At 40.2% G+C, this 18,710-nt stretch overlaps 1 long non-coding RNA gene across 3 annotated transcripts in view; it reads left to right on the top strand.

Moving 5' to 3' along the window:
• The window catches only part of LOC109395286 (uncharacterized), a 312,899-nt gene that overhangs the window by 168,930 nt on the left and 125,259 nt on the right, over positions 1–18,710 (top strand). For 2 of the 3 annotated variants that reach the window (XR_002126615.1, XR_002126613.1), the window contains exon 5: positions 5,483–5,573. The exons of the other annotated variant lie outside the window; for it this stretch is intronic. This is a non-coding gene — a long non-coding RNA (uncharacterized LOC109395286). The remainder of the gene's footprint in view (positions 1–5,482; positions 5,574–18,710) is intronic. 3 annotated transcript variants of the gene reach the window in all.

The raw sequence follows: 18,710 nt of genomic DNA, 5'->3' as shown, positions 1-18,710 counted from the left end.
GGCAAGCACTATGGGCAGTCTATCTGAAGTGTACCTGGCGTATAAGACGACCCCCCACTTGGAGGCATATTTTTCAGGGCCAAAAAATCGTCTTACATGCCGGCAAATACGGTACACAGTTTTACAAGATTATTAACTATATTCCCCATACTGCACTTCACACCCCCGTGACTGTTTTGTAACTACCAATTTGTGCTTCCTAATCCCTTCACCTTTCTCACCCATTCCCCCCAACTAGCAACAATCAGTTTGTTCTCCATGTCTATTAGTCTATTTCTGATTTGTTTGTTTGTTTATCCTGTTCTTTAGATTTCACATAGAAGTGAAATCATATGGTATTTGTCTTCTCAGTCTGACTTATTTCACTTAGCATAATATCCTCTAGGTCCATCAAGTTGTTGCAAATGGTAAGATTTCCTTCTTTTTATGGCAGAGTTATACTCCACTGTATAAATGTACCATAATTTCTTTATCCAATCGTTTATTGAAGGGCATTTCAGTTGTTTTCATATCTTGGCTATTGTGAATAGCACTACAATAAACATAGGGGTGCATATATTTTTTTTGAATTAGTGTTTTGGATTTATTTGGACAAATACCCAGGAGTGGAATTGCTGGGTCATAATGTAATTCTATTTTCAATTTTTTTGAGGAAACTCCATACTGATTTCCATAGTGGCTGCACCAATTTGCAATCTCACCAACAGTGCACAAAGGTTCCTTTTTCTCCATATCCTCACCAACACTTTTTGTCTGTTGATTTATTGATGATGGCCATTTTGACAGGAGTGAGTTGGTATCTCATTGTGGTTTTTATTTGTATTTCTCTGATGATTAGTGACATTGAGCATCTTTTCATATGTTTATTGGCCATCTGTATATCCTCTTTGGAGAAATAGCTATTCAGTTCTCTGCCTACTTTTTGATTGGATTATTTGTTTTTTTTGGTGTTGAGTTACATGAGTTTTTTATATATTTTGGATATTAATCCCTTATCAGATGTATCATTGGCAAATATCTTCTCCCATTCAGTAGGGTGTCTTTTTGTTTTGTTGAAGATTTCTTTTGCTATGAGAAAACTTTTTAGTTTGATGTAGTCCCATTTGTTTGTTTTTCTTTTGTTTCCCTTGCCTGAGAAGACGTATCAGTAAAAATATTACTAAGGGTAATATCTGAGAGTATACTTCCTATTTTTTCTTCTAGGGGTTTGTGGTTTGGGGTCTTACATTTGAGTCTTTAATCCATTTTGAGTTTATTCTTGTATATGGCATAACAAGGTGGTCCAGTTTCATTTTTTAACATGTATCTGTCCTGTTTTCCCAGCACCATTTTTATATGGACTGTCTTTACCCCAATATAAACTCTTGCTTCCTTTATCAGAGGTTAAATGACCATATAGGCATAGATTTATTTATGGACTCTCTATTCTGTTCTATTGATCTACATGTCTGTTTTTGTGCCAAAACCATGTTGTTCTGATTACTATAGTCTAGTAGTATAATTTGATATCAGGTATCATGATACATCCAGCTTTGTTCTTATTTCTCAAGATTGTTGTGGCTATTCGGTGTCTTTTATGGTTCCATATAAACCTTAGGATTGTTTGCTCTAGTTCTGTGAAAAATGCCTTTGGTATTTTGATAGGGATTGCATTGAATCTATGGATCGCTTTGATGAGCTGTTGGGCCTGGTAGCCTTCCGGGAAGACAAGGAAGAAGCACTTCCTAAGTATCCTGTAGAGGTGACCAGCCCATACAGGGAAGGAAAGCCACCTGCCCTTGGCGGGGCATGGTACATGGATGGCTACTGTTGCAGCCAGCACCCCACATGAACAGCCGTGGGGTTAAAGCCAGAGTTGGAAGAGTTCTGGTATAAAACTGGCCCAGGCCAAAGTAGCCAATGGGCTGAGCTTAGGGCTGTTAGGTTAGTGCTCATGCACAAAGCAGGTGGCCTGGTAGTTTTACCACTTAGCCATCTTATTGCCAGGGGGTGGAGTGATAGACGTAGAGCTACGGGTAAAAACCCTTGCCCAACATGTCACAAATGTCCTGAATGTCACGCGAGCCTCTTTAGCCCTGCTCCTTGACAAAACAGCCCAAATAAAAAAGGTTTTACAGAACAGGATGGCCCTAGACCTGTTAACTGCTGTGCAAGGGGAGACGTGTGCCCTCTTGCACCTTGAATGCTGTATTTACATCCCAGACCACCAAAAAAAGGTACAGGGGGCCTTGCAGGAGATAGACACCAAGGTTTTGGCAATCCAGGCCCTGCATAATGACCCCCTTCTCCATTGGTGGGATTCCTTTGGCTCTTAATGGAGATGGGCAGGCCTTATCTTGGCAGGTATTGCCGTCAGCCTCATGGTCCTCTGTTGCTCTATGTATTGCTGTTATGGTCTTTGTATACAGGGACACGCTCTTTGGGTCAAGTCCTGAACCGCCACCCTGCAGGGTGTGGACTGACAGGGCCCGGGCTGAGTCAGTTGTGTACAGGCTGGTGTATGGACCCTGACCACGGACAAGGTCCGGGCCCACACAAGCGGGGGCCGCTGATGCATGGACCCTGTCCCCAGACATAATAAACCTTGACTACGGAGCCTGCTGCACAGGCGCCAGGCTCCGGTGCCATAAGCCCTTTACGTAAGCATGATTCACAGCCGCGGGAGGGAGCATGCCACTTCTGTGTGCTCTTCTCCCCCAAAACCTCTATATAATAGTTACTATTGGTGAATAAAGCTGCGAGCTAGCTGGTTCCTCCTCATGTCGGCTCTGTGTGCTTTCTTTTCCCTGGGCATCTCACCGCTGCAAACCCCCCAGCAGCTCCCCCGGCAATGACAGTGGCCAACTGTATGTCTACAAATGGAGAGCTACCTTAATACCAAATATATTTTCTATTGGTTATCACAGACCACAATGCATATTCCTCCGGTGCAAATCTTGGTGATCTGATGCAAATTCTGCTCCAATGGCCATTGGAGAAAAAAAAAATGGAGGTGATAAGCTTACTGGAGAAGAACAAGAAAACATTTTAATTAAGTTTTGGATTTCATTGGGCTCTTTTCTTTCTCCCTTTAAATGCCCAGAAAACCCAAGGTGGTCCATTAATTGAAACGTTATAGATGGAACTAATGGGAAAGCCAGAGAGTCATAGTCTTAATCTCTAGGTCAGAGCTTCTCACATTTCCTGTGCATGCAAATCACCTGCTAACATGCAGACTCTAATTCAGTGGGTCTGGAGTGGGGTTTAGGATTCCTCCTGTTAAGCAAAGCTCCCAGCGATGCCTATGCACTTGACCACAATTTAAGCAGCCGAGTCTCTAGATTGTTTCACAAAAAGGGAAATACAACTTGTTATTGCAGCAAAATGACCACTACCAGATTGTAACACTAGGGGAAAACAGCACAAATCTCAGATTATGCTGCTGTTGCTGCTGCTGCTCCAGATCTTACAGATCTTGTTTGGCTGGAGCCTGTTGGGAATGGTGTGTGTCCCAAGAAGAGAGCTGGTAAAGTCATATACAGTCATATATAGTCTGAGTCAATGGATTGTCCTGGTGTTCCACAAAGGGCTACAAAGAGTTTTCCATAATGTTGCCACCAGAATGTCTCAAACCCGAAAACAACTCCAACTTACTGGTCCCCCAACTGTCCCACCTAACCAAACTGGGATAGAGCAAGTTTTGTGCAACTTGCTTTGGAGTTGAGGAATATTTTGAGTTAAGCTATAAAAAGTTCTTTGTAGCAACTGCATATTTATGTACCTGTCACCAGAGACAAACAAGACTGGAAATTTGTAAACTGGCTCCTTCTTGCCTTAAGAGTCAACATTCCTCCATTTTGGCCTCTCCTCTCTGATCCTGTAGTGCTTAAATTACAGTTTGTTTATAAACATCAGCTTTTTAATAATGAGAACATAAGTGCTAGGGGCCAGGACTGGATGCTAGGGTTGGCATTGCCTGGTTGGAGACTAGCACTGGAAAACAGCTTTGGATGGCTTTGATTCAACCTGGCCTGCTCTGGTTGCCTGAAATGGAGAGGAAACTTTGTTGTAGGGAGACTGCAGCAGGTATTTGGTATGAGGAAAACCACTGTCTTGGGAATCAGGAAACTCATTCCAGCTCAGCAACAACTGGTTATATGAGTGTGATTTTGAATGAGGCATTTTGTCTTCCATGGTGTTGGTTTCTCTCTCTGAGAAGTGAGGAGGTAGACTAGCTCAGTAGTCTTCATACTGTCCTCTGCAGAACCCTATAGTCTTCACGAAGGTGCCAAGAGGATCAGGCTGGACCCACCCAAATCTCTTCCAACTCTGGGTCATGTGAGTTGGTATGTCCCCAACATGTACATGCCCTTGATTCTTGGTGTCATGGTAACCTTGTTCCAGTCCACAGAAGTGTTCCCATTTGCGAGGCCATTGATTTAGACTTTGGACTTTCTAGAAGAGTCTTTTCTATACTCAGTACTGATAAAATTCCCGAGAAAAAAAAGCCTCAAAAATTTAACTCTAATGTTTCCCTCAGGAATCCTATGATCATGAACCACACACAGGGAAAATACTTAGAAGAAAGCATATTAACTATATGAATGTGACAGAAACTATTATATCTCCAGGGCATATGACATGTTAAGGATTGATTTCTGAAAAATCAGCTGCAGACGTAATTATAGTAAACCAAACCAGAACTAACCTACTTTTTTTTAAGCTGAGCCATCCTGCTACCTGTTGGCAGCTCAGCGGCTGCTCAGCTCAGGCTGGACTCGAACCACTGTTGCTCAGAGCTCAAACTCTTGAGCGAGCTCTTAACCAACTGAGCCACTCGGCCGGCCCTAACCTACTTTTTAAGAAAATGTTTTTGTTTGGGTTCCTGGACCATGTCTGGAGTTACATAGCTTGTGTTACCACTAGACTTCTCTTTATCTCAAAATATTTCTTCTAAGTAGCCTATAATAGCAATTCATTTAAAAGAGGTTTACCTGTTTTCACTGTTTCCATTGTGTGTGTAGGTATTAAAATTCTTTCTGTGGACTGTAAAAGGGTTGTTACCATACAATTATTCTCTAACTCTGATTTTTCCAGGGTGGTTTCCTTCAGCAGCATATACAGGTATACAAGTGCGGAAGTGTCTGAGGTGCAAAGTTCAAAGTGGCTATTTATAAACAACTTGTGCATACAATGTAACATTTCACAAAGGGTTTCCCATTGCAACCCTGACTCCAGTGCCTTGAAAACAGCAGGCATACTTGTTGAATGACTGAATGACCATTCATTCTTCATTCCATGGAATTGACCCAGTTGCAAAGCTTTGAATTATTGCCTTCCTCTTTGGAGAACTGAAATAAAGCTATGGTCCTTCTAATAGCTGTATTTTCATCTTGATTCACTCAGTCAGCTGGGGCTTCTTCATATTTATATGGATTTGAAGATCAGTCTTCTGTTGACAGAGGCTACACACTGTCATTCTATTGTTCTGTTTCCTCAATAGGATTCTCCTCTTTGGTTCTTCTCCTTGACAATAGAATAATCATTCAACACAGAGGCTATGACAAAAAGGGACATTTTTGGTACGAATAGAGGTAAGTCCTGACGAGCTAATAAAAGCTTAATTCTCAAAACTACAGTGAAATCTAGGAAATATTCATCACACTGAGTATAATTTTTATTGGGTTATGTCACAACAGACAAGTGCACACATTTTGAAATTGTTTTATTTCATATTATAAGCAAATACCTGATTAAAACTTGACATTAGAAGTTTAATAAGTTGGACTCAGCTTCCCAGGGGCTTGAGAGCATCTCCAGAAAATAGTATTATGTTCCTACCTTCCAGGAGATACAGAATTGGCATTGTAGAGAATGATGTATGAAAAGATGATTAATGAACTGTAAAAACTGTTGGATTGTAGATTCTAGAAAATCTGTTCTGGAACTCAAAGGGTAAATGGGTTCAATTCATTTCGCTAAGAAAAATATAGGTAAGCTAGCATGAGTCAGCAATGAAACTCCACTGGAGGAAGGGAAGAGAAGAAGGGACTTTGCACCTCCTTGCTTGACCTTGAGCCTCTTTGGACCTTAGCATACCCATCTATAAACCAAGGACAGGCACGTCTGCCTCTCGCTTTTCAATAATCTTTAGACATTTGTCAAGATAATAATAATGAGAGCATTATGATGTTAAAAGTCTTACAGATATACAATGCCTCATCATGAAATAGCTATGACAAAAGCACAGGCATTGAAGCCACACAGAGACCATTGTTCAAATCTCATTCACTGCCACTTATTATGATAACTTAAAAAAGGCATTCCACTTTTCTGAGACACAAAATTATGGCTCCACCTTTAAAATGGAGATCAGTTGTTGGGGTAAAAATATAATTTAAATATATGAAATACCATACTTTAAATAGTAGACATTCAATTCATAGTTATCATCATCACAGGTAAGAAATAAGAGGTCCATTTATTCAACAGGTATTTTTAGTGTTCCCTATGTACATTGGAATTCAGAGTTAATGTCTAATTACAATTTAATGTCAGCTTTATGATGTCAGTGGAGACAAAATGAAATCATTTTAATACATATTAAGGGACTATTCTGCCCTTAAATCAAAAGTTGAAGTCCATACTGACCAATAAGATTTAAGTTGTGCACAAATTGTTTTTGCTTCTGTTGTTTTGTTTTTAAATTTGTATAATAAATCACTCATGGCACACCCAGTCTTATTTGTGATTAGCAGCATATTTGCAAGATGGTCACATAGTAAAGCAAAGCTAGAACCTAGCTAATAAACTCTGGACTCCTTGAAGGCAAAACCTGTGCCATAGTTAACTCAGCCTTTCGGTGTCTGAGAATAGTGTATAGACTTTAGATTTTATTCTGGAGAATATGGAAGCCATTAGAAAACATTGAGCATAGGAGTTTTATGAACTGACTATATTTGAAGCGACTTATTCTGCCTATATGTGGAGAAGAGATAGTTAAGGGGGACAAAGGTGAAGGCAGGGAGACCTTTGAATGGTCATTGCAATAATAAAAAGGAAACATGATAGTGATTTGGTATTGAATGGCTGTGGTGAGAGGTGATGATAAATGATCAGATTTTGAATCTGATTTGAAGGTAGAACTACAGAATTTGCTGGTGGATTGTAGTATGGTATGAGAAAAAGAGAACAGTCAAGCCTGAGTCCAATGATTTTGGAAAGATGTTGCCATGTACTGCGATGATGAAGACTAAGAAAATTTTTGAGGGGAAGATCAATAATACGGTTTTATAAAACTTAAATTTGAGATGTATATTAGGTACTCAAGTGAAGATGCAGAGTTGAGAATTGGATATTTGAATCTATATTTCAGGGGAAATGTTGAAGCAGGATATACAAATTTGACAGTCATTGGAATAGAGATGGCATTCAATATTAAGAGAATGAAAGAGATCACTAGAGAGTGAATGTATAGAGGAAAGAAGATAAGGTCCCTAGACTGAGCACTAAAGTACTTCTATGTTTAGAGGTCAAAGAGATGAGGAGAAATCAGCAATGGAGAACAAAAGGCAGACTGATAAAAAAGAGGTGAACTGAAAGAGAGATTGGTGTCTCAGAGAAAAAAAAAGTTAAAAACCCATAAAGATATTTGACGTTTGAAGGAGATGAAGAAGAAATGGTCAACTGTATCAAACATTGCTAATAAGCCAAGTAAGATATGAACTAAGAATTTATTTTTAGATTTGGCAAAGTAAAGGTTCATTGATAACTCTGACAAAATCCACAATGCTGAAAAGATTAGTTAGATAACTTGATTGTAATGTGTTCAAAAGAAAACAGGAGAAATAGAGACAGTGGGAATTGATGACTCTTACAAGGGTTTTGCTGAAAAGGGGAGGAAAGTATAATAATCGGGGGCAGGAAGGACTTGAAGAAAATGTAGGGTCTAAACAGGGATGATATTAATTAATGTGGCCAGGCACTGACAAATGAGATTGGATGCTGAATATAGGTCTGGCAGAGTCATGGGGGGCCCTGCTGATCCAGACTTTAACTCTTTGGTTGCTGGATTGTGGAATGTCCAGGAGGTCTCAGGGGAGAGGTTGGGTTGAAAACAGTGAGAGAGGGTGACTTGGGAAGTTCAGGGCCGTGGGATTTTACCAACAGGTTCAGAAATTGTTTCAATATTTTAACAATCAGCATGGTAGTATCCATGTTTCAGCTGAACGTCAGCCTTGGATCCATAAAGGTTTTTTTTCTTTATTCTTTTTTTTTTTTTAAAGATGAGGATGTTGCGGCATATTTTCATGATGATGAAAATGATCAGAAGAGAGGGAAAATTTAAAAATTTGATGATATAAGAGATCAAGGTGAGAACTATAGGAGATCCTTGAGTTGGTGACTGGGGACAGGGCTAGTGCATAAATGAAAGTGTTGGTTTTAATAGAAACACAATCTCTTTGCTTGTTATAAGAAGGAGCTTAGAAGGTAGACATAAGTGAGTTGCTAAGGGGTGGTAAAGGGTATGTGGAATTTCTTTCCTGGTTGCTTCTATTTTCTCTGTGAAAGAGAGGAAATTTATTAACATCTCAAAATTTCTCTTCCTTGGGACCACTATGCAACCACATTTTATCTGAGATTTATGTAGAAATCTGGGAAATCCTGGTCATTAGACCAACTTTCGATTCATTATCTGTGTCTCTCTCTAGGATAAATCCAACTGTGGGACCTTGGTTCCATTTCATGCCATGGATGATGATCAGAGCCCAATTTCCTTTAGAACCAATTTCCTTTTGTTTAGAATGTGAAGAACCCTGGCCCTGTGGTACCCTGCTTTGCTATGGAATAGTCCAGAAATGAAACATTTCTTGCCTTGCAGTGTGATGTATCCAGGGCCACCATAGAACCTGATTCAGAATAGGCTTTCAATAAATATGTGTTGAATGACTACAGGAAAGAAGGAAGGAAGGAAGGAAGGAAGGAAGGAAGGAAGGAAGGAAGGAAGGAAGGAAGGAAGGAATTCATTTGTATCTAGAAGGAACATCATTAATCTAGCCTAATTACGTACACTTCTGTTTTACATTTTCTGTTAAGGAGATTTACATTTTGTTTATAACTAATTTTTCTTTTGCATGTTTGACATTGCAAGATTTTTAGCTAGGCTCACAAATACATCCAAAGTGGCTGAAGATGACAGTGTTTGATTGCTTGCCTCTCTCTCTCTACCTCTGAAGTTAATATGATGCTCTCTGAGTGCAAAGGCACAGACAGGGAGGAATTTAATGCAAATTTAGCCAGGAGTCTAGTGCTACTTTGCAAAATATTGATTAAGTGTCTGATTTGCTTTCCCCTGACAATGGGCCATAGGAATAAACCAATGAGGTGGGCTCAACTCCAGCTCGTCATAGTCATTCGATAAAGCCGGGCAACCAATGAGGAACAGCTTCCTTTTGATTGGGCGAGAGGCCAGTGAGGGGGGAAACCATCTTAGCAACAGCAGCAGAAAATATTGCACACACCCTTGCACACACACGCAAGCACAGACATCACGCTTTACCACCCTGCTGCAGTGAACAGTTGCTGTGATTGTGTCTCTTAAGGCTTTTATTTAGCCATAGTCCCACTTCCAAAGGACCAGTTTCTGTTCACAGATCACACTGCTTACCTGGTCACTCAGCCCATACTCCCTTATTAAAGGAACGAAGGAGCAACATTCCTCTCTCTGCCCCCTTCAACACACATCTTATTAAGAGCAAACTTTGATCTGCAGGTAAATGGCACAGGCTTTGTTCTTGAAATGCACTGCGCTGATTTCTTACAGAGAGCTGGCCCTACTATTGCCCTCTCTGACCCAATATGCAGATAGGGAAGGAGGTGTGGTGTGGAAGACAGGCTCGCTGTTGGATTGTTGTTTCCTTTGCTTCCTGTAAGAAACTTCAAAGGGACTGCACCAGGCTAGTACTCCATGTCATTGTTATTTTTCTTACAGGCTTCCTTTTTCATTCTTTCATGGCCTTCACATCCAGGGCCCAGGAAAGCTTTCCTGTTTTCAGCATGACATTTGACAATGTCTTTCTTAGCCACTGGGCTCCAAACACTTAACGTTCTTATCTGAAAGGCTCAGGTCCTCTGCTCTCCACTGTATTTTTCTATTTTTGAGCAGCTGCCCTTATTCCCCAGGTGCCAGGGCGTGGGTGTCGCCTGCCACTCTACAGCTTCCCCATTAAGTAGTTACCCTGGCTTACTTGCCTCGTTTCTATACTCTCGCACCCCATTACCTGACCCTGAGTCTATTCTGAAGCAAGTGGTGATGGCAGGTAACTGGGAGGGAAGCATATTGGTTCCCAACATTCTTTCCTCCATGAACTTTGCTTTTATGCTCTGAGAGCTGGTTTCAGCATGAATCTTGTATCCAAGAGCATCTGTCCATGGGTTATCCCGTCCTGCGGGTGGCTCTGACTCTTTTTTCCTGCTGACAGTCATAATTCTGTTCGGGTAGGAGAGTCTATCAGTTAGGACAACCTTCACTCTAAGAGGCATGTGGCTATATTTTATACTAAAGGAAATTGAGGTGATGTCATAGGAATTTTCCAGCTCAAGCAGGAGTATTGCCTAGGAAATGGTAGCCAGTTGTTTTCTTTCTTCTTGTCTACAAGACAAGGGAGATGTCATGAAATGGAAGCAAGAGAGAATTAAAATAGACAAGAAGAACACGTTTATGTATATTAGGGTTAACAGAAACTGGGCTATATTACCAACTGAACATTTGGAATCACTTTCTGAGTTAGGTGTGCATACAATACCCATCCCCTGGAGTTTTGTTTAGGTGCCTTCTCTCACAAATGCAGAGGGTAGACATAATGACCTGCAGGGCAGTATGGTATGGGCTTTGGAGTCAGATTGGTCCAGATTTAAGTTGTAGCTTTGCTGCAATCTAATAATGTGGTGTAAGCAAATTTCTTAACTTCTCTGGGCCTTTAAAAATTTCTGTAAAATGGAAGTTGCAATATCAAACATACAGGTTCAAATTGAATCATATCTGTAAAATGCCTAGCTTAGGGTTCACCATGCAATAAGCATTCAAAACGTTCAATCTTCCTCTCAATTCTAAAATCCTCAGCGCTTCCTTCCATCAGTAGACCTCTGGACACAGTATTGCTAATCAATTTAAAAAACAAACGAGCATCTGCCCATGAAAATTTAAATTTTTAGGACAGAAAAGAAGCCAAACAAGTTATATAACAGGGAGCAGCTGAGGTAAAGCAAAATTAATGCCCATATTATAGAGCCAGTATGTGTATGGGTGGGATAGCTATGTGGGTTAGATTTATTCAAGCAAACATTACTGGAAAGTTGGGACTTGATTCAAGGCTTAAAGAATGGCTATAATTTGGATAAGCTTAAAGAGAAGAGGTAGGGAGAGGGAGTATCCTTCCCGACTGAGGCAGTAGCATTGCCAAACTCTTAGGAGAAGTGAGTATGATGAAGAGAGGAGAGTTGTTGGCAAGAAGAGAAACTCTTGAAGTACATTGGTAAAGAACTCAGGAAGTAGAATTAGGCTTATCTTGGTTTCAGTTCAGGAACTACAGTTTATGTCCTTGTGAACCAAATTCCTAGCTGTAAAATGGGTGTAATATTAATGAGGGTTAAATGGTACTGAAAGCAGATAAAATGCCTAAGGTTAGTCTGACTGCAAAAACCATGCCTTAATCAACATACACACCATCTTCATTCACAGGACAGCTAATCAAATATTTGTAATATGAGAAATGAATAGATAAAAGATACAGCTATAAATGACAGCTGGACAGAATTAATCCTGTGCAACTTAGGAACTCCATGACAATGACCTTTAGTGTCCTCCTTTTCAGATAGCTGCTTATACTCACTTTTCCCTCTGTGGATTGTGATTCAGCACAGAAGCATTTTCCCTTTTATCTCTCCACTTGCATGCTTATATTAGATATGGATTTGGTTAGACTTGCATCTGTTGAGATGGGTAGCCAATAATAGAAGCCCCACAGGGACTAATGCGGTCTGGTTTTGGGACAGGGTCTAGCGAGTGAGGTCTAGGTCAGGAAGCTATTAGCTGCAGAGTCAGAGAATATATTCAGCTGTCATCACTTTTTAATTAAAAATAGCCTGGTGGCACTTGCATTTCACCACTCTGTTACTCTGTTGTACATAGTTGAGCACCATCCCTTCTCCTGCACTGGGTCCTCCCACAAAACAGCACAAGTATCCTCTTCTTGATCCAAGATCTCTGGGGCTTGATCAGTGACCAAGAGAAACATGATCTTTAGGAGGGAACAGGCATGCACAATACATAACCTCTTCCCAACTCCATATTTTGTAACAGCAGATTGGCGAGAGTATTTATAACATGGAAATCTACAAATGTTACAAATCAGGACTTTTACTCCTTGGAGAGTGGCATGTTAAACATTGATGGTCCCACCACTAAATTCCCAGCTGGTAATTCCTGAGATTACCATTGTGAAGTAGGATTTTTCATACTCCAGATTCTATTCTTCATTTTTCCATAGCATTAAATTCACTTATTTCTTTACTCATATAGAATGGAAAGTTGAGAAAAAATATGGGATCATTTTAGGGCCCACCCAGCTGGACTTAAGTTAAAATCCCTACTCCTTAATTACTTGTCACATGGCCTTGACCTTGTTTATTTAACTGGTTTAAGCCTTGGTTTTTCTCATCTGTAAAATGGTACTAATAATAGTATCAATTTAAGGCCACTGTGAACATTCAATTAAATTTTTCATGTAAAGCACTTAGTGTAGTACCTGGCATGAAACAATCATGAAGTAACTGTAGGTAATTTTATTAGTCAGAGTATTTATAGTTCTAGTTGAGGGACAATAAAAAGTTGATCAAGTGTAGACTGTTCTATCAGGCATGTCATGAATGTAGAAGTTTAATAAGGACATTATTTAACACTGTTATCTGGATCACGTAACAGTGTTTATTACTCTGGTGTGTTTGCATTTAAAGATTTGTGCAAAACAAAATGCAGCAGTCACCACTCTTAAATTGACATAATGCACAAATTATATATTCAGCATCTTATAGTAATATGCAAGTAAGGCATCAATATATTTGCAGGTTCACCAACACAAAACATTTATTTTATGCCTATTTTCCATAGGTACACCAGAACAAAATGATTTTTGACAAATACACTTCCTAATCTTTTGGAGTTCAAAGCATAAAAGAGACAATACTAAGATCTGTCTCATAGGTAGACAGACAGATGAGAGAGAGACAGGGACAGAGACGGAGAGAGAGCACTAATTCATGGAAATATGCAGTGATTTACCAGCGTGGTGAGATAGAAGTTCATTTTAGATGAGTGTGAGTCAGCCATTTTGGAATCTTATACATGGGCTAATAGACTTCAATTAAATTTACTTACCTGTGTTGACTAATTTTAATTTACCTTTGAAGTGTAATTTTTTTTTCAAAGTTAGCCAGACTACAGCAAGGGGCCAATTTAGCAGAGACCAGTGGCAAAATTAACCCAACAATTACCAGTCTATTTATTCAGTGAACCCCTCTGGTTTCACTGGTTCTAGTGGTAGCCCTAGAATCAATGGTTCTCTAGGAGGCTTCTCTGTATGGTGAGTCTTTACTCTCTCCAGATCAGTATCTCAGTCAACATGCATTAGGACCACCTGGAGTGCTTATAAAAATGAAGATGCCTAGGCCAAAATTCAGTCCTGTAAATCATGCAGATGGGACTTCAGATGCCTGCTATCCACACCTAATCACTACTATAGATTCTACCCACTTAACATTCCTCACATCCTATGCCTCCTCATTACTTCTGCTGCCTTAGTTCGTGTGTCTAGCTTGGCTACTACAATAGCCTTTTAATTGGTCTCCTAATTATCTTCTTTACTATAGTAAAAATAAACTAAATAAAATTCAAATCTTACAGTGTCGGATCCTATATAAAATCCTATAATAGGCCCCTATTTTCTATAGAATAAGTTAGTCTTTTCACTAAGACATATAAGGCTCTTGTCAGCATCCCCTCCTGCCTCATGCACTTAGTTGCCTCCTGCACACTCTGGCCACACAAAAGACTTTTGCAGTTCTCTGAAAACATGGGGCAGTGGCACAGCTCTGGCCTTTATGCCTGCTCTCACATCTAGTTAAAATAACCTCCTCTCAACCCCCTCGTTGTTCTCTGGCAAGTACCTACTGATCTTTAACATAACAGTTGAAGAATTGCCTCTTCTGTGATGTATTTCCTAATTTATTCCTTTTTTTTTGTACCTGCCCCTCCCTTCAATCTGCATTCACTTATAACATTGCATTGCAGTATTCATTGACATATCTGTCATTCTCTTGAAGGTGCAGGCCGTGCCTTCCTACTCTTGGTATCTCAAGGAACACATCCGTGTTTTTCATAATATATAAATGAACCTATGACTTGCACAACAAGGAGCCTAAATTTGTTCCCAAACCAAATTTGCATCCCAAGAGTTGTCTGTGCTATCTTTCTTTTGATGATGTATATCTTATTAATAGTTTCAAAGATCCAAACAAAAATAGTTTCAAAGATCACAAAGTTAATAGTTTCAAAGATCACAAACAAAACAACTTGGAGTTTCTCATATGTGAGTGGGTTCAATCCAGTTTGACTAATTAATACTAAAATTAGAGGAAGCCCATATCATATTCCTTCCTCCAAAACATGGAGATTTTTAAAAATGATATAAATCAGTGCAGTATCTTTGTTATATCAATTTCAGAGTGAATTTGGGTAAATGAGCAATCTATATAGCAAATGTAACTGATCTTTCTGAAGAGCTATTTTATTTAATTGGTTGATTTCATTTCCTAGCAAATGAAATCTGAAAATACTATCCCTGAGAACACTTACTTGCTACAAATCCCTTCTCTGAGCTAAACCTCATTTATTTCAGCTAATTTCCCATCATTCCTTCTAACTATCTACAATGTGATTTGGGTATTTCACAGATGTCCTTCAAAGATCAAACATAAAAAGTTGAAGATATCCAATTTTACCATCTAAAGCAATTTTAGGAATCAGTGGTTGTCTTCATGTGTTGATGGTGGGAATGTAAAATGGAACAGATACTTTGAAAAACAGATAAGCAATTTATTAAAATGTTAAATGAAAACTTAGCATAAAAATTATTGATTTCTGGTCAAGGTGGCAGAATAGGTAAACATTGTGCTTGTCTCCTCTCATGACCATATCAAAATTACAGCAAAACTATAGAACAATCATTGAGACTCACCTGAAGTCCAGCTGAACCAAAACTCTACAACTAAGGACATATAGTAAAAGCCACCTCAGACTGGTAGAAGGGGCAGAAATGTGGAACAGGTTGGACCCACACCCACGTGTGACTGTCAAAAATTGGGAGGGATATCTCAGCTGTGGAGGTTCACACTGAGAAGTGAGGGATCCCAGCCCCAAACCAGGCATGACAACCCATGGTTTCAGTGCCAGGGAGAGAAGTTCCCACACATCTGGCTGTGAAAACCAGTGGAGATTGTGGCTGAGTGAGGTGGAGGGTGGCTGAAGTCCCAGGGATTCCTCCTAAAGGGCCCATGCATAGGCTTATTGACTGATGAACTCACTAGCTCTGAGCTTCAGCTCTTGGGCAGCAGCTCAAAAGGTGCTAGGGACATACAGAGAGGAAATGAGTTGTCTGGCTGCAGGATGAGGGCTGGAGGGCCAGCTTTCTCCCAGACAGATGATGGCAGAGTCCACTGTTTCTTTGTTGAGCTGTTTTTTCTTTGTCCACTGTTTCTCCTTTCTAATATGCAGATGCAGGTGGTTGCCATTTGCCTAGCCCTGGTGATTCCTGGAGACCCAACCCCACCCAACTTGTGGACCCACCCAACCACTTCCAGTGGCTTTTCCACACAAATGCCCTGTCTTGGCTCATACTAAGGACTTTTGTAAAATATCTTAAAGTCAAACAGTCAGCATCTGGCCTTGGCAAGCCTCTTGCCTCTAGCTGAGCACCCCCAAGCCCAGCACTAGCAGGAGGTGGCCTCAGCTTTGCCTCTCCCAGGCACCTCCAAGTCCAGCTTCGGTGGTGACCATCTGTGAATGGTTTTTGTGGCTCATGCCAAGTGGCCCTGGACGGGGCACTGGCTGTGGCTGAACGTGGCCTGCAGCAGGGCCTCTCCCAGGGGGCCCTAGGGCTCGCACCCCCAGTGGCCACATTCAGACCAAGCTGGAGCAGCACCCAGCCACCTCAAAAGACAGCAAGCCAAAGGGATGACTGGGCAAGCACTGGAGCCTTCCTAAAGGGAACCATACTTTGTAGGGTCACCCTTATATAACTGCTCCTCAACGCTAGTCATACCTAGTCCTTACAACCAATCAACCTGAAGGCCTGTCTCTCCCATTGACGTACAAAAGCAACCAAGGTTCAACTACAACAGGAGGGCACACAACCCACACAGGGGACACACCCGGGGCACCCAGCTCACATGACTAGGGAGACTGCACCACTGGGCCCAACAGGACACCTACTATTGGGTTGTCAGAAAAGTCATGACGTATTTTTTCTTCATGTTTTTTGTTGCAAAAAATGCATCATGACTTTTTTGACAACCCAATACATAAGGCCACTCTACTAAGACTGAGAGACATAGCAGTCCTACCTAATATGTAGGAACAAACACAGGGAGGCGGCCAACATGAGGAGACAAAGAAGCATCTCAAATAAAAGAACAGAACAAAGTTTCAGAAAAAGAGCTAAACAAAATGGAGACAAGCAATCTACCAGATGCAGAGTTCAAAACACTGGTTGTAAGGATCAATGATCTCAGGGAGAACTTCAAGAAAGATAGAAAAAAACATAAAAATTCAGATAGAAAACATAAAATAGAACCAGTCAGAAATAAAGAATACAATGCTGAAATTAAGAATACTTTTGAGGGAATCAACAGTAGATTAGATGACACAGAGGATCAAATCAGCAATTTAGAAGTTAAGGTAGCAGAAAATACCCGATCAGAACAGAAATAAAAAGTCTCCTCTTCTCCCCAAATGAGGATACTTTAAGGAGCCTCTGGGACAACATCAAACATACCAACATTCGCATCATAGGAGTACCATAAGAAGAAGAGAGGGAGCAAGGAATTGAAAACATATTTGAAGAAATAATGATGGAAGACTTCCCCCACCTGGTGAAGGAAATAGACATACAAGCTCAGGAAGTGCAGAGAGTCTCAAGCAAGATGAACCCAAAGAGGGGTTCACTGGAACCCACACTAAGACACATCATAATTAAAATGCCAAAGGTGAAAGACAAAGACAGAATCTTAAAAGCAGCAAGAGAAAAGTAGTTAGTAATTATTGACTGAACAATAACATCAACTAGATAGTTTGTCATAGAAAAGGATTTATTCAGGAAAAGGAAAAAGTGCTGCAGCAGCATCAGAATGTGTGGACCCAGTGAGCCACATGCACATTCTGCCTGATGCTTAAGATGGAGACTATATAAGGCAGTGAGACAAGAAGATAGAGCCATAGAGTTTTATAAATAGGAAGTTAGGACCATAGAGTTCAACGAGTCCAGCTCTGCCCAGCTACCCACATAGACATCCCAGCAGATCAGCTTTCTTTACATCCCAGTTCATCTTTATTATTCCTCCCTTTTGATGAAAACCTTTTTCCAAAAGCATTGCTGATCAACAGGTCTTCTGTCTTCAGTCTTTTTGTCCCTTGATGTCAGAAAAGACCTCTTCTGGGTGTCATTTTTCACATCAGAGGGAAAGTGCAGGGATTAGGAACAGCTCATGTTTAGGGTTAACAGGTAACAGGTGCAGAGCTTAATAATGATAAGAACTTAAAACAGAATTAGAACAACATAACATAGACTATATGATGGATTTAAACCAGGAGCTCAAGCCTGTTGACCATGAAAGAAAGACCATTATTATATTAGATAAATCAAAGTTCTTGATGACAGATTCAACAACCAGAAAAATTTCCTCCTTCCACAATAGCTTAGAAAATGTGAACAATGGCACATTCTTTCCAAGGAAAAGAGAAAAATGAAATAAGAATCAATAGTAAGAAAAGAGTTATACAGGTCTGATTCAGTCATTTTGGAAATTTGTTTCCTTCAGAGGTCACCTGCTTTAATTTTTGACAGCTTTAGTTTCAGGTCATCAGACTGTTCAGTCTCCTTCAGAATTTGATTACTTCTTTAGGTGTGACATGTGTATCCAAGAGTAGTTTGGCAGCACAGGGATTAGTCAACAGTACCTGGTAAGGGCCCTTCCAACAAGGCTAAAGGGAATCTTTAAGGTATCTTTTCCAGTAAACAAAACCTCCAGGTTGTAGAGTGTGGATTCTGAATTTTTCATTTCCCTGGAGTGCATTGTGAAAAGATTGTTCTACCAATGCATGATTATTTTCAATAGAAGCAATTAAACCTCTACAATATTGAAGTATGTCTCCTTTTACCAACTGTGGATCAAAAGAAGCAGGAGTCAAATGCATAGGGTGTCCTGTAATTATCTTGATAGGTGAAAGCTTATGTGTCCCAAAAGGGGTAAACCTGAGACTTAAAAGATAATGCTTTTGGCCAAGGTATTGGAAGAGTTTCTACAAATTTTGCCAATTGGGTCTTAATAATACCATTAGTGAATTCAACTAAACCTGAAGATTCAGGATGGTAAGCACAGTGAAAATGTTGTAGAAATAG

This window comes from Hipposideros armiger, unplaced genomic scaffold (genome assembly GCF_001890085.2).
Source record: "Hipposideros armiger isolate ML-2016 unplaced genomic scaffold, ASM189008v1 scaffold_463, whole genome shotgun sequence".
Taxonomy (NCBI): Eukaryota; Metazoa; Chordata; class Mammalia; order Chiroptera; family Hipposideridae; genus Hipposideros; species Hipposideros armiger.
This window is presented reverse-complemented; position numbering and strand designations above follow the sequence as displayed.